Genomic DNA, 21,073 nt, shown 5'->3' with positions numbered 1-21,073 from the left:
GGATTCATTGGAGAACTAAGACTTAGCATTGCTCTCCAGATGAGGTTTCTGGGTGCTCCACAGACACAATGTCTGTTGTACATGTACAGGGCAATCCTCTTAGCTGGGATGAGGGTGGCAGGAGTGCACGGGTCCCTGGACCAGGCCCCTCACTTGCCACCTGTTCTTCTTTCTCCTCTCTCACCCTGCTGTGGGTGTCCCTTTGTGCTCCTGCTCGTCTCTTCTGCTTTTCTCTTCCTTGTGAACTCAAGTTCATGGAGCATCTTGATGGAAGAAGAAACTCTTGATTTTTCCGTGTAAGCGTTTTGAGTCCTCTAGACAAGTTTGTTTTAATATTTGAAAATCAAGTAGTGTACTTTTAAATTATATCAATAGAATAAGAAATTTTATATTATCAATTCAAAATATATCAGCTCTATATTAAAATACGTACCATATAATATAACATACCAAGTTGCATTGAAGATCCAAGAAGAAATTGAAACTTTTTTCACATTTTTCTAATCATTGTGTTTATTTTAATGCTTCGAAATTAAGCCCATAGTTGTTCTTTTTCCAGCTTTTTCTGGACATATTTCAAACAAAATGAAAATAAATTGGTGGAAAACTTGAAAGATATGAGAGAAAAAAAGAAGTCTTATTTGTCACATGTAAAACCCATTTGAACATAATCATTTTAATGTTGACATGAACAGCTGTTCTAGATTCCAGATTTGATAATGAGAATTATGAGTCTATAAGGAGTTTCAAGAAAATGAATGGTTTGTGGGCTAAATATGATTGTGTGTGAATGATCTCACATATACATAAAGGACTAGACCCAACTGTCATAATCCGATTTCCATTTGCTCTCTTACATATTTGTTGAAATCTTACTTACTAAAGAATGCTATAAAGTAGTGTAGTTTTTGTGAATCACTACAAAAATTTTGAAAGTAAAAATTATTGAATATGTCAAAAATATTCATGTTTTAGTTTTCATATAGTTAGTAGACATCATAGATACATGCATTTACTTTTGCTTCACAACCTTCTGAAATAAAATGCTGAGATGTCACCTTTTTCTTTATATTTGAGCAAACTGAATCATATACAGGATGTGACTTGACAAACATGACATAACATAGCGTGATGATAGTGTTAGTTTCTGAAAATCATGTTAATTTTGAACCATATAGTATTAGTCATAGATCTCAGGAATTCCTGTTGCAAACCAACAAACAAGCAAAACCTGTGAGAAACAGAAAATATTAAGTAACCAGCTATCAAAAACGTAAATAAAGAAAAGTAGGTAAAAATGAACACGTTTGAATTTCTTAAGATAAATTCACAAATAAAAGCAATTTTTAATAAGAGGGAATGAGAAATAGACAGAAATAAACAGAAATAAATAAACAGAAAAATATATTTTCGGATCAACTCTCCTGACTGTCATGTCTTCAACTGAGTAATGTTTCTGAAGACCTAACATGACAATGTAGAGTATAACATACGCTAAATTTCATGGTATTCTACACAAGACTTATATTTCACGGATAAATAATAAATTACAAGTGAGAATCATTATGAAAAAATATTTTTTGTTTTTTAAAATTTTTTTTTATTTAATTGAAAGAGTTACACAGAGAAGGAGAGACAGAGAGGTCTTCCATCCACTGGTTCACTCTCCAGTTGGTCATAATGGCTGTAGCTGCACCTATCCAAAGCCAGGAGCCAGGAACCAGGAGCTTTTTCCAGGTCTCCCACGTGGATGCAAGGGCCGAAGAACTTGATCCATCTTTTATTGCTTTCTCAGGCCATAGCAGAGAGCTGGATTGGAAGTGGAGCAGTGAGGACTCGAACCGGAACCCATATGGAATGCTGGCACTGCAGGAGGCAGCTTTACCTTCCATGCCACAGTGCCAGCCCCGTGAAAAAATTCTCTAAATCAAATATTAAATCAAAGCTCATATAATCAAAGAGATCTGAAAGGAATCAGAAAATATCAATTGTCATATTCTTCTAGATGGAGACAATTTTTAAGATTTGCCAAAGTTTACATGAATCGTCATAAGAATTAAAATTTAGTCAATAAACCACTGTTTATAAAGTTATACATATGTAGGAAGAAGTAATGCCCAGGAGATTCCTCAACTTAGTCTCAGGCAACAAAAATAAGTCACTTGGTATTAAATGTAGTTTGGATATTTTTGTTAGCATTCTGTTGTCCAGATTCTAGGCTCCTGTGGGCCCAATGTGACTCTGCATATCACAACTTCATCTGAGGCTCAGATTGATGGAAACACCCCAACCTTGCCTCTTGGAAATGTTGCTCAGATATTACTATGTCTGTTTTCTAAAGCAAATCACATGCCCACTCCTGAAGTCATTGTGGTGGAAGAGTGCCCTTGCTATGAGGACAGACACTGTAAGTATAGAACCCAAGAGAAGCATAGATATGTTGAATATATATGTGTGCATATATTTATTTCAAAATCTTTTGTAGAAATATTTCCAAAAACTTTCAAATCCATGAAGAGCTGCATAATTCTCCATGAGCTATTGCCCAATATTCCTCACTACTCTAGGTTCTTAAAGGATCTTTTATCATATATGATAGCAAAGAAATCATATTTCAGAGAGAATCATTACATTCCTATTGAAAGTTATGTATACACACTATAGGAAAATCAATGATGCTTGGGGTTCAGATCTTTTAAGTTTTTCAGTTTTAGGAAATATACTCAGGGGAGGGGATTATGTGTCATTGTTGAGGAAACATATAATGACTAGCCATGGACTTAAGCAAATGAAATGCATATCTTAGGAACACAGGTTTAAAGATTCTACACTGAGGAGTCATTTTGAGTGAGAAACAAGGGTTTACACTTTCTGAGTAAATATACCTGATTAGAGAGTTATGTGGCAACCAAATACAAGGAAATATCCCTAAGGAAAAGGATCCAATTATGACATCAGGACTAATTATCTCAATTGTGTATTAAGTGACTCTCCATGTGTTCTGCCTGTTCAACTCCATTTTTCAGTGATTTTCATTCATACTACAAAATGTGACAGTAATTATCTGCTAGTGTGTTAGGAATCTGGCTGGTATTGTAAATGATGTGAAAACTGCTGGGACATTCCAGTCAGACTTTCAAACAAAATCCAGCTTTCCATATTGTATCTTGAGATATTGGTGTTAGAAACCAAATAATTTTAGAAGATACAGGAAAATGTATTAAATGATCAATTGCTTGTGTTTCACATAATTTAACTAGTATATTGATTTTATGTATTATTTGTATGCTTTTATTTATGAGACATGATATTAGATTGTGAATTATAATATAAATATCTAGCATGATGTCTGTTATACAATATGTGTTCCGCAATTTTTCCCTATTGGATTACAAATGTTTCCACTAAAAAAACAGAATTGTGTATTTGTGTGCATATGTATGAGGTTGTACTGCATGGAAATAGTTTTGCTTTTGACCTTAATTTCGTGTTGTGTAAATTTAGAAAATATGCCCACATTGGTTGAGAATTTTTCAGCTGCATTTGAGAAATTTAATTAAATTTATTAGAAAACCCCAAAATATAATAGCCTCTGATACAAGTGGACACTGGGGTTTCAAACAATGCCATGACTGTATTAACTCTATCTACATTTTATTCTCTTATGTATATAATTCATGCTCTAATTACACTTTATAAAAAAATATTTATTTATTTATTTATTTATTTAAAAGACAAAGCTATAGAGAAGGAAGAAGAAGAGAAGGAGGACGAGAAATGGAAAAGACAGAGACAGATACAGAAAGAGATAAAACACTTCCCGAAACAGGTTAATCCAGGAGAACTCTGCCATTTATCCCATGTTGATGGCAGGGGCCCAAGTACTGGGATACCACCTGCTGTCTTCCCAGGCCCATTAGCAAGAACTTTAATTGAAAGCAGAGCAGCCGGGAGTTTGGCACTTCAACATGTGAGTCTAGCAGCTGTCACAAGTAGAGATTGAATGCATTGTTCCACTTTGCTAGCTCTTCTAATTGTAGCCTTTAGATAAAGTAAAGAAGTTGCTTTTGGATTGTCATAGATAGGAATCCTCCCTTCACTATAGCCTGTGAAAAGAAAGTACCTGCTCTTCCAACCTTAATGTTACTCACTTGGCTCCATCCAATGTTCTTATCTGAATCAGTTACGTGACCATGGGATGTTTCCTTTTTGAGAATCACAGACATGATCACTGGCACATTCAGTTACTCTGTAATTCACACATTGATGTCACAGAGGAAGGGTTATTCACCAATAAATGTCCATCTGCTAAGATTATCTAGGATAGTGGAATTAAAATGCATCTGAAAGGCTACATGTCTCCTCAAGGTTTTCCACCTGAAAGAAAAATGCAGTCATTTATAAGGGATGTGATGACATCCATATTTCTATATAATTAGGAAACTATTTTCATTTCTGACCTATGTCAAGTTCATTCTCCTCACTGTAAGGCATTCTGGTTAAACGCTACTTATTATTTCATCATGGAAAATTTATTACGAGATATAGAGAAAATAAAAAATGACAAAAACATAACACAAAATAGAAAACCACTGTCTAGTGGGAAGTAAAGCAAACTAGATGGATGGTTGCTGCAGAGGAAGAGAGTCAAGACATCTTAGAAATCAATTAATGGGGCATCTTAAAATTAGAATTTCATCTTTCCCTAATTACAGAGTCTCATATTCTCTGATTAATTATGAATGTTATGTTTTAAGGAAGTAAAAAATCTATCAAATAGCTGTGTGGATGAAAAAGTGATTTGAAAGAAGTTGAAGTTTCTGAAATATATTGGTAGAAATACAGCAAAATAAAGTTAGATATTGAGAACAGAGCAAAATCTAAAAATGATTGTTTTAGTACAGCTGATAAAATAATCTCTTTTTAAAAAGATTTTATTTATGTATTTGAGAGGTAGAGTTACAGACAGTGAGAGGGAGAACCAGAGAGAAAGTTCTTCTTTCCACTGGTTCACTCCCCAAATGGCTGCAACGGCCAGACGTGCACCTATCTGAAGCCAGGAGCCAAATGCCTCTTCCAGGTCTCCCATGTGAGTGCAGGGGTCTGAGGACCTAGGCCATCTTCTATTGTCTTCCCAGGCCACAGCAGAGAGCTGGATCAGGAGAGAAGCAGCTGGGACTAGAATGAGTGCCCATATGGGTTGCTTGCGCCACAGGCAGAGAATCAACCTACTGTGTCATGGCACCGGCCCCTAGCTGATAAAAGAATCTTACCTATCATTTACAAAGGAAAACTTACATTAATAGTCTCGTATGCCACTTCATGTATGCAGGATTCTTTCCCTGAGAGTCTGGTTGCAGATCTTACTCATAACCATTTCACTGAAAACTTTTTTTATATTCTGCTTCCATTTCTTTTCCATTGATAATAATGTTCATTTTTGCAGTGGAAGATGGCTCAAGACTTTGGGCCCCTGCACCCATGTGGAAAACCTGGAGAAGCTCCCTGTTCCTGGCTTCCGATCGGCCCAGCTCTGGCCATTGAAGCCATCTACAGAGTGAACCAGCGGATGGAAGATCTCTCTCTTTCTGCCTCTGCCTGTCTGTAACTCTGCCTTTGAAATAAATAAATAAGCCTTTAAAGAAATAATGTTCTTTCTTGGATATTTTCTTTCCACACTTCCAGTTCAATCATTGAGTTGCTAATTTTGCTCATTCATTCATTAATAGGCTTTTATTCTTGGCCACCGTCGTGGCTCAATAGGATTAGATCATCCTATCGTTGAGTTCTCATACTTTGATAAATACCAGTCAACCCACTACCTGCTCTACCTAACTCCTCTCCAGCCCTTTCTGCTCTCAATCCAGTTCCTTAAATCTCCGCAGTTCCTGAAGTCCCCTGCCCGCTCAGAGATTCTTCAGGGATTCATGGAAACGCTCCTCCCCTAACACCTGCACCCTCCAGAAAGCAACTGCCTGCGCCTGACAAGAAGAAAGTCTCCTTGGGAACAAATGGTATTTTAACCTCTAAGAAAGGTGATGGAAGCATCAGCAGTTGCTTGATGGCCCTTAGTCTCTCACCAACAATGTAGCCCACAGACTTCTTATCCTCACATCTGGACAAATGAAACTCCTAAAAGTCTCAGTCACAGTTATTGGTGAAAAGCATTTGTACACACACTGAGCAGTAGCTATAACTGTCCCATTTTCCAGAAATGCAATTTGGATAAAAATACAGACAAAAGACAGTAAGAATTATTTTATATAAACTTGTGGGTTTTGTTTTACTAAATCTCAGCTAAACATCTAAAAAGATATCTGTAAAATTTCTTCTGAGTTTATCTTTGTGATTATGTTATGAAATACCCTATATTTTCACATCTGCATGATATTAACAAGTTAATTTATAACAAATTAATATTATAAAATATAAAAATAAATTTACAAATGAAGACAAAGTAAAATAAATGAGCTGCTTGAAATCCATTACCTCATGCATACAATTGACAGCAATAAAACAAAAATCCCTGCAGTAATTGTGTTAGGTTTTTACTCACTGATGCATGTTAAGCTTGCATATGCTATGAAATAGTTAAACAAGGATTTAACTTGAGGTGAAGGTTAGCCTTGTTTAATATTATAGTATGTTTGCCTTAAAATAGCTTAGTTTTAGTTACTTGACACTACAAATTAAATAATAGAAATTCATTAAGTATCTGGGTCATTTCTAAGTAAGATAAACTACTAAAACCTAACTACTAAGCACAACTAAGTTTACAGATTGAGATATTTAAATTTTAATTTTTTATTCAATTTATTTGACAAGCAGAGGGACAAAGTAAGTTCTTCAATAAGCTGGTTTACTCCTCAAATGCCAGCAACATCAGAGGTCGGGACAGGCCAGAAGCCAGGAATAGGGCATTCAATTTGGGTTTCCCCTTTGGTCGGTGGTGTCCAACTACTTGAGCCATCAGCACTGTCACACATGGTGTGCATTCATGGCAATGAAATTTAGGTTGGAGCCAGGACTTTAAACCCAGGCATTCCTACATGAGATTTGGTCATACCAGAATGTATTAAACCTATGACAAATGTCCACCACTGGAATATTTTATTAATATTATATGGTTAATCTAAATAAATAGAACAAGCGGAAGTACTAAGGATGAAGCAAGCAATTTTGTATGCAAAATGTATAAGGAAAATTGAATATGCATCTGACAGGGAAAGGCATGTAATGCATGAGGAATGTGTTTTTAAGGAGAAAATGAGAGTAGTTTTGTTCTAATGTAAAGTTATGGGTTATTTTAGAATGAGAGATAGAATAATGTAGGGGAACATAAAAATAAACAGAAATTGGGACCAGTGCTTGTGACATAGCAGGTAAAGCTGCCGGCTGTAGTGCTGGCATCCCAGATGGGTGCCGGTTCGAGTCCTGACTGCTCCACTTCTAATCCAGTTTTCTGCAATGGCCTGGGAGAGAGGTAGATGATAGCTCAAGTCCTTGGGCCCCTGCACCAGCATGGAATAAGCTCCTAGCTCCTGGTTTCAGATCAGGACAACTCTACTGGTTGTGGCCACCTGGGAAGTAAACCAGCAGATAGAAGACCTCTCTCTCTCTCTGCCTCTGCCTATGCCTCTCTGTAACTCTGCCTTTCAAATAAATAAAATAAATCTTTAAATTTTTTTTTTAAAATAAACAGAAATTAAAAGTTAGAGAAATTTCTGGAAAATGGTTTCTTTGATCAATGCCTAAATATTTGAATGTATTTCTTTATAGTCTTTTCATTCTCAAAGTAGCAAACCATACTATCGAATATACTGATGTTGGCCGGCGACACGGCTCAGTATGCTAAACCTCTGCCTTGCGGCGCCGGCACACCGGGTTCTAGTCCCGGTCGGGGCGTCGGATTCTGTCCCGGTTTCCCCTCTTCCAGGCCAGCTCTCTGCTATGTCCAGGGAGTGCAGTGGAGGATGGTTCAAGTGCTTGGGCCCTGCACCCCATGGGAGACCAGGAGAAGCACCTGGCTCCTGGCTTCGGATCAGCACGGCGTGCCGGCCGCGGTGGCCATTGGAGGGTGAACCAATGGCAAAGGAAGACGTTTCTCTCTGTCTCTCTCTCTCATTGTCCACTCTGCCTGTCAAAAAAAAATATTTATATATACACACAGATACATAAGTACATGATCAAACTTTCTTGGACTACTGCCCTCTTTTTATTAAATATGACTAATATATTTTCCTTATTTTTCTAATAATCTAAGAAATCAAGCTCTTTTGCCTTATCTGAATAATTTTCTCTACTCTATATTAACTTTTATTGCATGTTTGATTATCTAAGAGAACTGAGACTTTTTTTGAAGTGAGAACTGTTATTTTTGTGTTTTGTTTGTTTGTTTTCCATTTTTGGCCATGATGTTTTCTCCAAGTTAGATGATAAATCATATCTTGTTCTCAAATAAACCTTGAAAATTCCCAGTGGACTCCTTGTAAAATCTCAATTGTTTTTTCACCTCTTAAAATGCGGCTCACTTGGCTAATCCTCCACTTGCGGCACTGGCACCCCGGGTTCTAGTTCCAGTTGGGGCACTGGATTCTTTCCCAGTTGCTCCTCTTCCAGTCCAGCTCTCTGCTGTGGCCCGGGAGTGCAGTGGAGGATGGCCCAAGTGCTTGGGACCTGCACCCGCATGAGAGACCAGGAGGAAGCACCTGGGTCCTGGCTTTGGATTGGTGCAGCATATCGGCCGCAGTGCACCGGCCGTGGCAGCCACTTGGGAGGTGAACCAAAGGAAAAGGAAGACCTTTCTCTCTGTCTCTCTCTCTCTCTCTCTCACTTTCTAACTCTAGCAAAAAAAAAAAAAAAAAAAAAAAAAAAAAGAAAAGAAAAAGAAAAAAAGACAAGTATCATGATTTTACTCGTATGTTGGAATCTAAAAAGATGATCTCATATAAGTCAAAATAAAATGAGTACAACAGCCTAGGGAGGGAAGGGAAGTGTGTGGGGTAGGGAAATGTTGGCTAACAGGTCCTAGGTAATAGCTGGACTGGAGTAAGAATACTTGGGGCACTATTGAACAGTAAGATGGCAACAGAGTGCGTTATTTCTATCAGAATGCTAGAATGTAGTATTCTGGATATTTTCAACATAAAGAAACACTGAACGTTTGAAGTGATGACATATTTGTGCTGCTTAAATAATTACACAGTGCTTACATGTTTCACAGCATCACAGAGTGCCCCAGAAATATGCATGATATTTATATGTCTGTTAAATGGCTTTTTTAAAAGATTGATTTTATTTATTTGAAAGACAGAGTACACACACAGAGACAGAGGAAGACAGAGAGAGAGAGATTCCATGTGCTGGTTCATTTCCCAAATGGCTGCAAAGGCGAGCACTGGGCCAGACTGAAGCCAGGAGCTAGGAGCTTCATCCTGGTCTCTCACATGGGTGCAGGGACCCAAGCACTTGGGCCATCCTCCTCTGCCTGCCTTTCGCTCTATTTCACTGGGAAATAAATAAATAAATACTTTTATATGTCTATTAATATAAAGAGAACAAATTTATTTTTTTAACTTTTATTTAATGAATATAAATTTCCAAAGTACGATTTATGGATTACAATGGCTTCCCCCACATACCGTCCCTCCCACCCACTACCCTCCCCTTTCCCACTCCCTCTCCCCTTCCATTCACATCAAGATTCATTTTCGATTATCTCAATATACAGAAGATATGCTTAGTATACATTAAGTAAGGATTTCAACAGTTTGCTCCCACACAGAAACATAAAGTGAAAAATAATAGATGATTTTTTTTTAATGATGATGAAATCAGAGCAGACCTATTGTCATGTTTAATCCCAGTGAGAGTCAAGTTGGGAGTTGATAATTTCTTTTCTTTCTTTTTTTTTTTTTTTTTTTTTTTTTACAGAGGATCAGTTTAGTGTACATTAAGTAAAGATTTCAACAGTTTGCACCCCCATAGAAACACAAAGTGAAATATATTGTTTGGGTACTCGTTATAGCATTAAATCTCAATGCACAGCACATTAAGGACAGAGATCCTACATGAGGAGTAAGTGCACAGTGACTCCTGTTGTTGACTTTACAAATTGACACTCCTGTCTATGGCATCAGTAATCTCCCTATGCTCCAGTCATGAGTTTCCAAGGCTATGGAAGCCCTCTGAGTTCTCCGACTCTTATCTTGTTTAGACAAGGTCATAGTCAAAGTGGAGGTTCTCTCCTCCCTTCAGAGAAAGGTACCTCCTTCTTTGAAGACCTGTTCTTTCCACTGGGATCTCACTCGCAGAGATCTTTTGCCAGAGTGTCTTGGCTTTCCATGCCTGAAATACTTAAAGAGAACAAATTTAATTAGTTCATGGATACAACTCTAAGAATGTAGTATTACTAAAACATCAAACAGAACAAGACTGAAAAAGATGATGAAACTATTATAATTTTTATGGGTTTGGTTTTGAAAATTTGCTGGTTCTTTAGTGTTCTATTTTCTGTATTTATGGTACCACTTTCCCTTTTCCATTATCTCTCTATAACTCACAAGAGTTGGATACATTAGGCTTATGTAAATAAATTAGTGTCTTTTCCCTGACTGATCCCTCCACAATTTGGAAACCCTAACTGACTATTATTGTTTCCATGACAATAGAATTATCTGCATATATTCAATATGAGTTTGTTATTCTTGCAACAGAGCACATTTAGTCTAGAGTTATATTTATAGCCAAGGTTTTCCCTGTAATTCTGTACTTGAACAGGATACCTAGAGAAGCCATAAGAAACTAAGTTGAGTTTAGGCAGCAAATGTTTACGAAGAATTATTGGGGCCAGCGCCATGGCTCACTAGGCTAATCCTCCTCCTGCGGTGCCGGCACACTGGGTTCTAGTCCCGGTGGGTCACCAGATTCTGTCCCGGTTGCCCCTCTTCCAGGCCAGCTCTCTGCTGTGTCCAGGGAATGCAGTGGAGGATGGTTCAAGTGCTTGGGCCCTGCACCCCATGGGAGACCAGGAGAAGCACCTGGCACCTGGCAGCGTGCCAGCCGTGGCGGCCATTGGAGGGTGAACCAACGGAAAGGAAGAACTTTCTCTCTGTCTCTCTCTCTGTCTAACTCTCCCTGTCAAAAAAAAAAAAAGAAAAAAATACAAAGAATTATTGGAAAAATTGCCCTGATATGTGGCTTATAAGCTTCCTGCATTGTAGACAATTAGCAAAAATCACATCCTGTCATGCACAGGAAAAGTGAAATATCTGGGAAATATCTTGGGGATTTCAAGTAGAGAGAAATTCACCAAATTCTATAGTTACTGAAGATGATGGCTGCTGATGAGTACTTGGCTTGGCTTTTTAGCTACGAGACTACTAAAATCTAATCTGTTTCTTTTAATGTATTACGTGAATGTAAATATTTTTGCTACGTGCATGCTAAAATCATGCAATATCTACTGAGACAAGACTTATTTTGTAAACAAGAATAACCTTACTTTGGTTATCTTAAATGAAAAATGGGGTAACTGTGGGGAAAAAACGTGTACTTCAATGGAAAACTGTAGTGTACTATTGTGACCAGAGCTATGTATATCTTTGGTAGAATCCACTTTATTTTCCATTGTGTTATGTACCTGAAAACTGGAATAGATCCACGTTTTTAGTATCTTCTAATATCAGGCTACAGTTTTTCCAACTAATATTTCCATTTTTTTCCCACTCCCATTACTTGGCATCATTGAGACATAGCACTGACTTTTCCAACCCAAGGGTGGATAACTTGATATAAAATTCAAAGAAATCATTACATGAGATAATAGTGTGCCTAGTTAACTATCCCACTATAATCATCACACTAGATAACAGCAGCCAACACTGCTTTATGGGTGAGTCAGAGATTTGGGTTAACTCCTTGTGCCATTTCCAAAGACCTTCAAACCACAAACCCAGAGGTTAGTCCAAGTGCTACTTCCATCCTCCCTTCACAACCTAAAGATACTTTGAGCTCCAGGTTAGAAATTTTGGCTGGCTGATCTCCAGACTCAGAAAGTGGATTTTTAGCTATTAACATCCTGGTGATTGTGATTATTTAAGGGGTAAACCAGCGGATGCAAAAAATCTCTCTCTCTCTCTGTCTCTGTCTCTCTCCACATCTCTCTTCCACTCAAAAAAAAATCGCATGGAATTTCATAAATATGTACAGCTTTTATGTATCAATTGAAAGACAATTTTAAATGGAGTAATTTCTACATGACACACTTTTGAAAAGAAAGCATACTATTCACATAAATTACTGAACAACTATAAATAGTTAATATATAAATAAATAAAAAGGAGATTTCAGAAATGATATATAGTTTGTTCAGTGGATAATAGGTATTTCTAGAGTGTCTGAAGAGTGTATGGAAGTCTAGTAAGATGATATGTGAAGAACAAGCAATTCTCAAACAATTTATGGTCTTTATATACTTTTTGTAATCACAGTGTGCAGATTATTCTCATATTAGGGTATTACAAGTTTACAGTGCTCCGGAAAAAAGCATACATTGTGGTAAGGTGATCTGAGTCCTGACCTACAATTCTGAAATCAATCCCCGTTTTCACTTGAATTCTGAATTCAAGTCCCTGTGATTTGCTGGTGAGCAAGTCTGGGCACCTGCTTACATCAGAATCTCTGTGATCTTAATCTTACAAACTAAAGAAGTGGTGAATACTCATAGGTTTTGCATAACTTTGACAGTTATTGTGTGGATTTGTATTCTAAATCTCAACATACTTTTATTTCAGTAATAGCTCATTTTCCCAACATTATTTTTTATGAATATAGAGAAATACCTTAGGATTACCTAGCATCCAAGAATACACTGCTCTTCCTTCATTTCCTCTAATATGACTTACTTGAGGGTCATTTATTTAAATAAAAAGACAAGTTCATCACATATCTTAACTTTTCTGTCCTACGAGGTCCTCATTTAACTGTCCAAACTTTACTTTTATAAATAAATGAATGAGGGCGCGTCTGCACTTTTGGCATGCCCATTGTGCACAGTCAGTATCCAATCCACTGAGGATCTGCGAAGAATAAAGCCGGGAAGGTTGAATTCACTCTCAGCCACACTACTGAGCTGGGACTCACATATTCTATGGCTCTGCACTTCTGGTTCCCAGGCTTTCAGACTGAAATTGGAATCTGAACCATCAGTTTCCTGGCAAAGGCTCTCAGACCTTTGAGCTATTCTTCCTGTTCAGATGGCAGATCAGGGGAGTTCTCAGCCCCAGTAGTTGTGTAAGTCAACTCCTTATGATGAATGCCATCCTCAATCACATATGTGTAATTATATGTACATAAATTTATAGATACACAGAGATATGCATTTTTCAATCTACTATTTGTGATAACAGTATAACAACGAAACAGACATGGAAAATTATTATGTTGCACAGTTTACTTGTATTTTTATCAGCATAATTTCACTTTCTAACAAACAATTTCAAATAAAGCAATACTTGAGGTGATATATTCCATAAGACAATAAATTTGAAATAGGGAGATCATTATCTAGATTGATAGTGGAAGGTATGCTAATTAGAATGATAGCATGACAAAAATAGAGAGAAAAAATAGAGAAAGAGAGAGAGAGAGATTTAAGTGTGAAAATTGTCCCCCAAACAATAAATCCTTTTTATAATGCTGGAAGATTTTGAAATCTGATTAACAAAACTGAAATACTTAATGAGAGTTCAGTTTTACAAATTTCCTTAAATCACAATATTTACTTTACAACTGCATTCTCGCTTCACCTCCCTGTGTACATTTCAGTTTTATATTATAATAGTAAAACTACTTAAAAATTTATTTTTGCCATTGGTATTACTATATCTATGACAGGCTAAACTTTACCTTTTCAATAAAATTATTTTTCTTGTATATATTAACATGGGCATGGTGATACATCATTGATAATAATTGCTTTTTTCTAAATTTGACCTTTGCCTTCATTCTTCCTAAATTACTGCCAAATAACTAACATGCCATGTTGTCTTCTGAACAATAGGTGTAAATGGCTTGGAGCCCAGTAAAAGTACATACCAAATCTTAAATGTATATTTAATAGGAATTTTTAAGAAAAAAATGTTCATTTTCTGTACCAACAAGCAATAATTTCATATTTGGTCTTTTTTACTCTTAATTCTGAAAATTAGCCATGTAACCTAATAATAATAGTAATAATAATAAAGATGAAAGCTACATTACCATGTAAATTAGGAGACAGAACTCCAGTAACACCCTATCTAAATGGGCCAGAAAACCAAGCTGGCCTGCAAGTCCCATAGCAAGTCAGAAAAAAATGATTCAGGAGAAAAGCTTCTTGAGGTGCACATTTCAGGAATTTCTAGCACATGTCCATCTCCAGAAGATGAAGCACTTTACATTCCCTATATGGATTGTAGGAAATTACATTTTTATCCCTGGAGAGGGAGAAGAAGGCCTGGGTGTGAAAGAGTGCCCAGAAGTGAGTGATCTCATAATACATCTTCTAAAGGAGACAACTTCACATGAGAGGACAGGGCTGTGTCTCTGGGTAACAGTGGACCATAAAGAAATCAAAGAATATACAGGGCATCTTAAGATATTCCCACGAAATGGTTTAGGATCTGAGAGTCACAGGGCATGGTATACAGAAATAGTTCATTGGTGCAACACCTGAGCAGGGAGATTTGGAACCAAGGAGATTTAAAAGCAGCTCCTTTCCTATGCTCCAAAGAAGCCTCCTGCTGTAGAAAGTTATTTCATTCCAACCCAAGTGCCAGAAAGGAACACTCAAATCCATGCAAGTAATCTTGGAAAATCCATTAAAATGCCCAATAGGATTTTCTTAATAACAATAAAAACATGACCTCCTAATTCCAATATGAACTTTGAAAAAAATTAAACAATCAGATTTATGAATACCAAAGGTAGATATATTCAAGCTCCAATAACAGTTAAACAGAAACTGCAATTGGATAAGTAGACCATGAAGGGATACAAAATTGGTTCTGGCAAAATGAACAAAAGGAAAAACTCATAAATAAAAAATAAGTAACAAGGAACACAAAAGAAAATAGGTGTGATACAATCTCTACATGAATATAGAGGGCAGTAACATGACTAGAATAATATAAATATAAAAGAGAATATGATGAATTAGAATAAAATGATAAACTAGGATCTTAGGAAAAGGCAAGTATAAAACACGCATAATGGAATTTGTAATGAAAACAAATTCAATATGCAACTTGAGACAGTTTTCTGAAACTGACATGGGTTTTTAATCCTTAGGACAGACCCTAGTTTGTATAGGATGAGCTTTCATCCCACTGCCCCAGGGAAAAAGAACTGGACCAAAGGGAACTGATTCAGTGACTACTGGGAATACATAATTTTCATCTATTTATCCCTGCACCCAAAATCTCATGTTTATTTTCAGAGTAATGTAAGTAAATACATAATTTAAAATGCTGTTAACTAGTTGCAGTTACCTCCTTTCCATCCTGTTAGTGATTGAGGAATTATAACCTAGGGTCAGGAAGGCAGTCATGCACTGGACAATGAGATCAAGAGAACTTTAACAGTTATATGTGCTCATGATCTGATGGGGGTACACCATTCACCACGTGCCTCATAGAACCATATCAGGGTTACACTCAGGAAGAGTGCAAAATCAGTCAGTTGAAGGCAGACTTTACCGTTCAAGAAGATGGTGTGCTGCCTTCATTCTTGTGGGAGAATTTAATTGGCTTGGTTGAAAAATTCCAGGACATGATGAAGCTTAATCTGTTACTCAAGGATAAGCAAAAAATGGAGTGTGACTCTGTGATACAAGAAAATAGCTATAAAGCAATAGGTAACAGGGAAGAATCTTGAACTGATATTACCTAAAGAAGCCAGTTTGAAAAGGCTACACAAAGTAAGATTCCAACTAATGACATTTTGAATTTGCATTAAACAAGAATTCAGTGAATTAAAAATTATGTCAATAGATAGGAATTCAATATTATCAAGATATCAGTTCTTCGCAACCATTTGCTTTAAAGATTAAATGTAACCCCAATCAAATAATCAACAAGTGATATATTTTGTAAATATACACAAATTAATTCTAAAATACACAGAAAGGCAAAATTCTCAGAATGGCCAATTCAATATTGAGGAGCTGAGTAAATTTAAAGCATTGACATTATCAGATTCCAAAATGTACTGTTAGACTGTGGTAATCTAGACACAATGCTATTGGTAGGTGAATACGCAGATTACTCAATGGAGCAGAATAGAAATTTGAGAAGCCAAGCTAAGGATAGGGAGTCAATCTTTTTGACAAAAAATCCAAGGCAATACAATAAAACCATTTTTTTCAAAAAATGATTCTGGAACTACTAGACATTTACATGACATGATTAAATTACACATACATTTATAAATCGTATATATTAACTCAAAATTGGTTAGAGATAATGAAAACCACAAAACTATAAAATTGCTAGATAACAAGACAGGAGAAAAACCTAGATGACTTAATTTTGGCTTTATGTTCACCTCACTGATGGCTAGTGATTCTGAGCATTTTTTCATGTATCTGTTGGGCATTTGCATTTTTTCCTTTGAAAAGTGGCTATTTCTACCCTTTGCCCCTTTCTTTTTTATTAAATTCATTAAATTTTTAATTCACTCCCTGGATGGCTGCAAAAGCCAAGGCTGGGCCAGATCAAAGCCAGGAGCCAGGAGCTTCATCCAAGTCTTCCACATGGGTGAAGGGGCCTAAGGACTAGAACCATCTTCTGCTGCCTTCCCAGGTGCGGTATCAAGGAGCTGGATCAGAAGTGTACCAGGCAGATCTTGAACCTGAGGATATATGGGTTGCATGTATTGCGGGCAGCAACTTAATGCCTTACACCACAATGCTCGCACCATTCTTCACCAATTTCTTACCTGGATTGCATGCTTTGTTGTTGCTGAATTTAAGCTCCTTAATTATTCTGGATATTAGTGCTTTATCAGATGCATAGTTTGAATTTTTTTCCGTTTTGTTAATTGTTTTGTTTGCCGCATAGAAGCATATTAGCTTGATGTAATCCCATTTCTCTATTTTTGCTTTTAATGCCTATGCTTCTTGGGTCTTTCCCAAGAAGTTTTTTCCTTGGCCAATGTCTTGCAGAATTTCACCTGTTTTCCTCTAGTATTCTGATGGTTCCAATTCTAAAGTTTAGATACCATTTTTAAGGCTTTATTTATTTATTGAAAAGTTGGAATTACATATATGTAGAGAGAAGGGGGGGAGGGAGCGGGAGAGAGGGAGAGAGAGGATTTTCCATCCATAAATGCAGTCCCCCACAACAACCAGCTCTGGGTCAGGCCACAACAACCAGCTCTCGGCCAGACTGAATCCAGGAGCCAAGAGCCAAGAGCTTGGTCCACCTTCTGTAGCTTTTCCCAGGACATTAGCAGAAAGTTGGAATGGAAGTGGAGCAGCTGGAACTCAAACTGGCATAGTGGATACTGGCATCGTAGGTGGCACCTTTATCCACTATGCCATGTGCTGGCCTCTTAAATTTAGACTCTTGATCATTGATTCCATTTTTATAAAGGGGGTAAGGTAGGAGTATTGTTGAAAACTCTTCTGAGAGAAAACAGAATTTTCCCAACACCAATTGTTGAAGTGACTGTCTTTTCTCAGGGAATATTTTAGCTCTTTTGTCAAGGATTAGCTGTTTGTAGATATGTGGGTTTATTTTTAAGATTTCTATTCTCTCCTATTATTCTACATTTCTATTTATATGGTGATACCATGCTGTTTTTATTATAACAGCTCTGTATTATATTTTATTTTAAGATTTATTTTTCACTTGAAAGAGTTACACAGAGAGAAGGAAAGGCAGAGAGACAGAAAGAGGTCTTCCATCTGCTGGTTCACTTCCCAATTGGCCGAAATGACCCGAGCTGCGCCGATCCGAAGAAGCCAGGAGCCAGGAGCTTCTTCCTGGTCTCCCACGCGGATGCAAGGGCCCAAGGATCAGAAGTGGAACAGCCGGGATGAATCAGTGCCCATATGGTATGCCAGCACTGCCGGCGGCGGTTTCACCCGCTATGCCACAGTGCTAACTCCTGTATTATGTTTTTGAAATCAGGTATTGTGAAGTCTCTGATTTTGTGTTTATTACTCAAAATGGCTTTGACTATTTGGAATCTTTTATCTTTCAATAAGAATTCTAGGAATTTTTTCTAGTCTGGGAAGAACGCCCTTGTAATTTTCATTGGGATTCATTGAATGTGCAAATTTCTTGGGTAGTATGGACATTTAAAAGATAACAATATTTCTAATCCATGAACATTTTTTTCCATTTTTGTGTTTTTCCTATTTCTTTCAAAAATATTTTATAATTTTCATTGGAGAGATCATTTACATTCTTGGGTAAATACATCTCATAGTATTAAAATTTTTGTAGCTACTGTGAATGGCACTAATCTAACAGGTCCTTTCTCAGCCAGAGCATTGTTGATTGTAACAATGTTATTGATTTTCATGTGTTGATTTTTTTGTCCTACAACTTTGCCAAACTCTCTTATCAGTTCAAGTAGTCTCTTAGTCATGGTTTTGTTTCCCTTATATAAAGGATAATATATCTTTAAACAGCAATAATTTGGCTTCCTCCATCCCAGTTTGCATGCCTTTGAATTCTTTTTCATCCCTAATGGTTTGACTAAAAAATCTAGAATTATATTAAATAATAGTGCTGAAAGTGGGCATAATGTGTCCCTCTGGATCTTCCTTGAAAGGCTTTCATTTATTCCACATTCAGTGTGTTGCTGGGTGCTGGTTTGCCATATGTTGCATTTATTGTCTTTAGGTACATTCCTTCTATGCACAATTTTTAAGATTTTTATCATGAAAGGATTTTGCATTTTATAACATGCTTTGTTGGTATCTACTGAGGTAATATGATCTTTATTCTTCATTTTGCTGTCACATTTATTGATCTGTGTATGTTGAAACATCCTTATACCCTTGGAATAAATCCAACTTGTTCTTAGTGGATGTTCTTTTTGATGTGTGGTTGAAATCAATTTGCCAGTGTTTTGTTGAAAATTTTTGCATCTAAATTCAGGGATATTGGTTTATAATTCTCTTTTTTTATTGTTCTTTTTCTCTGGTTTTAGAATTAAAGTAATGCTGAATTCAAATAATGAATTTGCAAGGATGTTCTTCCTTTCAATTCTTTTGACTAGTTTAACAAGCATTGGTATTTGTTCATTCTTAAAAGTGTGGTAGAGGGGCTGGCGCTGTGGTGCAGTGCGTTAAAGCCCTGGCCAGAAGTGCAAGCATCCCATATGGGCACCAGTTCTAGTCCCGGCTGCTCCTCTTCCCATCCAGCTCTCTGCTATGGCCTGGGAGAGCAGTAGAAGATGGTGCAAGTCCTTGGACCCCTGCACCCACGTGGGACACCCGGAAGAAGCTGTTGGCTCCTAGCTTCGAATGGAAGCAGCTCCGGCCATTGTGGCCATCTAGAGATTAAACCAGAGGATGGAAGACCTCTCTCTCTCTCTGCCTCTCTCTATAACTCTGTCTTTCCAATAAATAAAATAAATCTTTAAAAAAAAGTGTGGTAGAATTTAGCAGTGAAGCCAGCTGGTCCTGGGCTTTTTTGTCTTGGGAACTCTTTATTACTTATTCAATCTCAGCCTTTGTTACTGGTATATTCAGGTGTTCTCTGTCTTCTTAACTAAATTTTGGTAAATTATATGTGTCCTGACATCTGTCCATTAGAACTAAAGTTTCTAATTTGCTAGCATATAGCTGTTTGTAATAACTCCTAATGACCCTTTGTATTTCTGTTGTAATGATAATAACATATATTTGTTCATCTCAGATTTTATTAATTCGTGTCTTCTCCCTTGTTCTTGGTTAGTTTGGCCAGTGGCTTGTCACTTCTGTTTATTTTCTCAAAAATTAGCTCTTCATTTCCCTGATTTTTGTATAGTTTATTGCTTTCTATTTTGTTTAATTCTTCTCTAATTTTTATTATTTCTTTATTGGTTTGTTTTTATTTTTCTAGGTTTTTGAGATGCAATATCAGATCATCTTTGATAACTTTCCAGTTTTTTTGAGGCAAACACATTGCTATAAACCTTCCTCTTAAAGCTTCATTTGTTATATTCCACAAATTTGGGTATGATGTATTTTCATTTTCATTAATTTCAATGAATTTTTTAATTTCCTTTTTTGACTTTACTATGACACATTGTTCATTTACTCGGAAATATATTTTTCTAGTTTTTTTTTTTTTTTTTTTTTTTGCTAGTTTATGTTTCATTCCATTGTGGTCAGAAAAGATACATGATTGGGGCCAATGCTGTGGCTCAGTGGGTTAAAGCCCTGGCCTGAAGTGCCCGCATCCCATATGGGTACGGATTCTAGTCCTGGCTGCTCCTCTTCTGATCTAGCTCTCTGCTATGGCCTGGGAAAGCAGTAGAAAATAGCCAAAATAGCTTGGGCCCCTGCACATACATGGGAGACCTGGAAGGAGCTCCTGGCTCCTGGCTTCGAATCTGCACAGCTCCGGCCGTCGCGGTCATCTGGAGAGTGAACCAGCAGATGGAAGACCTCTATCTCTCTGTCTCTACCTCTCTCTGTAACTCTGTCTTTAAAATAAATAAAATAAATCTTTAAACAAAAAAGATACATGATATGATTTAAATTTATTTGAATTTGTTGAGACATGTTTTATGGTGTAGGATGTGATATTTTCTAGGGAATCTCCCATGCGCTTTGCAAAGTTCATGTACCCTGTTCCTATGGGATGGGATGCTCTGAAGGTATCAATTAGGTCCATTTGTTCTATAGTGTAGATTAGCTCTGTTGTTTATTTGTCGATTTTTTTTGTCTGGTTGACCCATCCATTGATAAAAGTGTGGTGTGGAAGTTCCCTCAATAGTATTGTATAGAACTTATAATTCCATTTAGATCCATTAACCTTTGTTTTATGAAATTGGGAGCTCTAGCTTTGGGTGCATATATACTTACTAACGT

The sequence above is a fragment of the Oryctolagus cuniculus genome, chromosome 8, assembly GCF_051225735.1.
Source record: "Oryctolagus cuniculus isolate XC-2025 breed Fujian yellow rabbit chromosome 8, ASM5122573v1, whole genome shotgun sequence".
Taxonomy (NCBI): domain Eukaryota; kingdom Metazoa; phylum Chordata; class Mammalia; order Lagomorpha; family Leporidae; genus Oryctolagus; species Oryctolagus cuniculus.
Note: the sequence above shows the minus strand (reverse complement) of the source record.